Consider the following 4,518-nt stretch of genomic DNA (forward strand, 5'->3'; position numbering starts at 1 on the left):
TCGCTTTATGAGTAAGCTACTGCAAAGAAAACTGTTATGCTACTTTTTAAAGTACAGTCTTAGTTTTACGATAGAACATTAATACCTGACCCAGTGTAGGCTTCTTAAAAGTGCTACAATTGGTGCGGTTCTAAAATGCATAATCTGCATAATCAGAACTTCACATATCACAAAAGAGGAACACAGTTCTTAAATAAATATTCATACTTTTGGTATCACTAAATAAAACAAAGAAAAGACTTCCAAAATCAAAAATTCAACATGGTTGAAATAATGTGGAATCAGGAATCAACAGGGTTTTAAAAAGTGAACTACTAATGGTTTTCGGCAGTCCAAGTGGCACTTACTTTATTAGATGCAGATGAAGGCACCATCCAACATGGAAAAAGAAAAGAGAATACAGCAGGTACAATATATAAAGCTTCATGTAATGTGGACAAATTATCCTATTTTTAGTTATGTACAGAAAAAGCATCACCACCTTTGTCAAATGTTAATCATTACTTGCTTTAACACTTTAAAACCATGTCATTGTATTCTGCTAATTGTAAGAAAATCATAGGAATGGTTTTACCGTTGAATGAACTCCAAAGTCTTGGCTGCCTCATGTTGGTACTGGAGGTTGAAGATGTAAAAAGTGGCAAACACTGCTGCCAGTCCCGTCTGGAATGTAGGTTGGACCCCCTCAAAGACAGTACGGCCTTCAATGCTCACCATCCATCCAGCCAATGCTTGCTCATTAGCACCTACGAAGGACAGAGAGATAAGTTTTCGTTGAATTTTTCCTCATACAACAAATAAGGAAAGTGTACACTGGACAATACATTGGCATTGAATTTATTTAAGGTCAATATGTCAAAGTTATTCCAACAATAGCTTTTTAACTATTTTAAGGTCCAGTCATTTTATCCAGTCATTTTATTATGTCTAAATATCCTTTTTACAGAATTGTATGCGTAATTGGACAAAAAAATTAAACATGCTAAGTATTAAGCAAAAACTGAAACCATTGATAATTCATGCCGCACTTACGCAATATCAAACGAGGGCTGGCTGGTAAACTTAGACTTGTATCCACATCAGCAGCTGTTGCATACTCCTGTGTTGCATGAACAAGGGCATATTAGAATAACAGTATGCATATGCACAAATTGTGAAAACTTGTAATGTTTGTTTGCAGTGGCGATGATCTTACATCTGTAGTCAGTATTAGGCCATCAGGTGACTCGTTGAAATGGGCCATCAAAAGCTGAATGACAAGGAATGTGAAGTCGCCAGTTGCCTTTTGGGCCAAAATTGTCTGGACATAGGAAGCCTTTACTTTAGTGCGGAAGTACTCTATAACAGTATTACCATCCTTCTCAAATGACAGTTCCAGGACACGGAGTAGGGGAACATCAGTTAGCAACTCAAAGTGAGAAAAGATTCCCCTTTGTGTAAACAGGTAAGGCCAGTTGATTTGTAAATCAGCAATAGAGGGAGCAGGTAACTCATTTATATGTTTACACTGAAGGCTGTATGTAGTCTCCATCAGGTCTGTCACTTCTGGCCGATCATCTCCATTGATGCCATACTTGTTGAAGGTACTCTGTAGTCTTTGACGTTTCTCCTCCACTGTGTCATCAGTTTCCTCTGGGGGGAGTTCTGGCTCCTGGTACACCCATATATGTCAGTTGGTCCCCGTTTGACTCCAGCTATGCCACAGGGTCCTGATGATCTGTACTTTCGAAAGGTCCCACAACGGTTGATATTCTCAATTCGTGTTTTGAGTTGAGGCAGCAGAGAACTATACCCTCCAGCAATGAGCTTTCTACATGGTGTCATATCAGCAAAGCTACCTGGGTATTGGCCGGTTATCTTCTGGCAAATTGTAAGGCATTGTGAACGTGTGGGGTTAGCCTCATTCTTCTGCACTTCATCTGCAAGAATTCTTATCATTTGCCGCCTCTTGTCAGGACGGGGTCTTTTACCTTCTGAAATTGCTGTCTGAATCTCCAGTGGCATCTTGTTCCATGGAACTTGAAAGTCTTCTGTCCAAGGCTGAAATAGGTTTTGTTGTTCATTCTGGCATAACACAAGATGCAGTGCTGAAGGTTGTGGTGAAATTGGTGGTATGCTGGAAAGTGAGGATGTGGAGGCACTTGAAGGACTGAAAAAAGGCAATGCAGGTGAGGGACTGGAAGTAATCTCCAAGTCTAGTGTGACTGTGTTTGTTTCTGAAATCATAAAAAAAGACATCTATTTTGAGTAAAACATGCTTTTTTTCTCAGCAAAATTTAAAATAGGATAGGGTTATTTACCTCGCTTGAATGTCTCCAACAATTTGCGCTGTTGAACGACAGGCAGCAGATCCTTGATGTCCTCCTGTTGAATAAATTTCAGATCTTCTGCAGACTCAAGCCCAGAAGTTACAAGTGTGGAAAGTAGTTTTTTTTGAGTGTCCTCGCAAAGATTGGGCAAAGCCTTTAGGATGATCTCCTTTATTGTGTTATCTAATGATGACATTTTTCTAAAACACAGGAATAGAATGGTGGAGTATTATAAGACATACACCACAAACCATATATTCTGGAAGTGGGTAAAAATCAAGCAGTTCCTCTGATCTGACACAGCAGTAGGATCTTGGCAGAGGACTTGTATGATAAGAGTCAATGGAAGGAAGCCGAACAGCTTGGTGTTTCTCACAGATGAAGTAAACTACTGAGTATTTATAAACAATCATTTTCTTTATTTTTCCCACTATTAAACCATCATCATTATGACCTATTACAACATACATGTTGCTCTTATACTTTGTCCCTTTCAGTGTCACATCGTTGGCAATCAAAGTGTTTGATGGATCAAGGTCTAGATGTGCAACTGACTTTTGTATACTGTCATTGTAATCATCAGCAAAAAATTCAGTGCCTTTGTCCACAATAACGTTGGGTGGAAAAAGACTGACAGCACTCAGAAAAGCTTGCAAAAGCTGATGTCTTTCTGCCAAACTTTGGCAAATGTTCCTGAAGTTGTGCAATTTTCTTGCACATTGTTTGAAGTAAGTGTGCTTACTTTCAAACCTTGGCGTCCAAAGACGAATCAAAGGCCCAAAGTTAAAAATGAGGTCTGGATAATGACACAAGTAGTGATGTTTGGGTTTCAATGGATGATCTGGAAAACTTTCCTTCCTAATTTGCAAATACTCCTCTATCAGAACACGGAGGTATGCGATCTGACCAGCAGTAATCTTTGGAGCACAAACAACACTGACAATCTCTCTAAGCTGTAAAATTAGCTGCCACACTTCAACATCAGATGCTTTGTTGATTTTGTCCCCAATCAACACCGGGAACATCCTGAGGAAACACCAGTTTTGTACTGCATGACCAGATAGTTTTCCAGCGCCTGGGTTTACCTCACAAGGTTTATTACTTGCATCATTACCAAGATATTTTTTTTAACTTTATTTTTATTTATTTTTAACAACAACACATTTCCACAGTTACATTCATCTAGCAGATGTTCTGACAAATGTAGCAGTGAATATGTAACAACAGAGTGAAATCAAAAGACAGATGAAAGCAAAGTAAAATAAATACAGAACTCATAATTACAGAACTCATAATTAAATCCCCTCTGACATAGGATAGTCCACACATTCTTAAATGCGATGATATTTTAACCCGACCCAAAAGTATACAGTGAGTGTAAAAGGGCAATCCTGTAGATGTGTCATTGAATTAATAGGGGCATGACAGGGCTCCACCTCATATAAAGAACTGTTTTTTGAAGCCTTAGGGAATATGTAATTTTTTCCATCAAATAGATGTCCCAAACATTTTGTGTCCATATGTTATATGTAGGAGGCTCTGACTTTAGCCATCTGATAGTGATACATTTCAAAGCTGCTGTGAGCAAGATATTTAAAAGATATCTATGATCCTTCCTGTCTATTCCATCGGGTGTTGCTCCCAAAACTGCCACCCGGGGGGTCTTTGGAACATCTCTCCTGAAAATTACCTTGAGAGCGTCATAAATCTCCTCCCAGAATACATTTAGTTTAGGACAAGACCAAAAGATATGCATATGATTTGCGTTCTGCGTTCCGCAGTTTCTCCAGCATGAGTTGGGTTGTGTTGGGCCCATTTTACTAGTTATTGCTGGCGTTCTAAAAAACCGGACAATTACTTTCCATTTGAATTCTCTCCATATATTAGAACTTGTTGTTAATTGTGCTTCAGTACATATTTCTTTCCATGCGTCCCCTGTTATTGGTTCCTGCAATTCAGTCTCCCATTTATGCTTTATGTTTGTGGAATCGTACTCATTCATAGACAGAAACAGGTTGTATACTTTGCTGATTACTTTTTTATTTCCCTCCCCCCTTTGCATGTCCATTAGGAAACTTTCTATAGGTGTAGGTTCATGAAGTTTAGTCCAATTGTTGTGTGTTGTCACAAAGGTTCTGAGTTGTAAATATCTATAGAAGTCCTTATTAGGGAGACCAAATTCACTTTTCACCTGCTCAAAGGTTTTGAA

The 4,518-nt window shown here is 38.7% G+C and overlaps 1 pseudogene; it reads right to left on the reverse strand.

The window, feature by feature from the left end:
- Positions 1–204: 204 nt before the first annotated feature.
- Positions 205–4,485, reverse strand: LOC119617373 (annotated as a pseudogene).
- Positions 4,486–4,518: the final 33 nt, after the last annotated feature.

This window comes from Kryptolebias marmoratus, linkage group LG9, assembly GCF_001649575.2.
Source record: "Kryptolebias marmoratus isolate JLee-2015 linkage group LG9, ASM164957v2, whole genome shotgun sequence".
Taxonomy (NCBI): domain Eukaryota; kingdom Metazoa; phylum Chordata; class Actinopteri; order Cyprinodontiformes; family Rivulidae; genus Kryptolebias; species Kryptolebias marmoratus.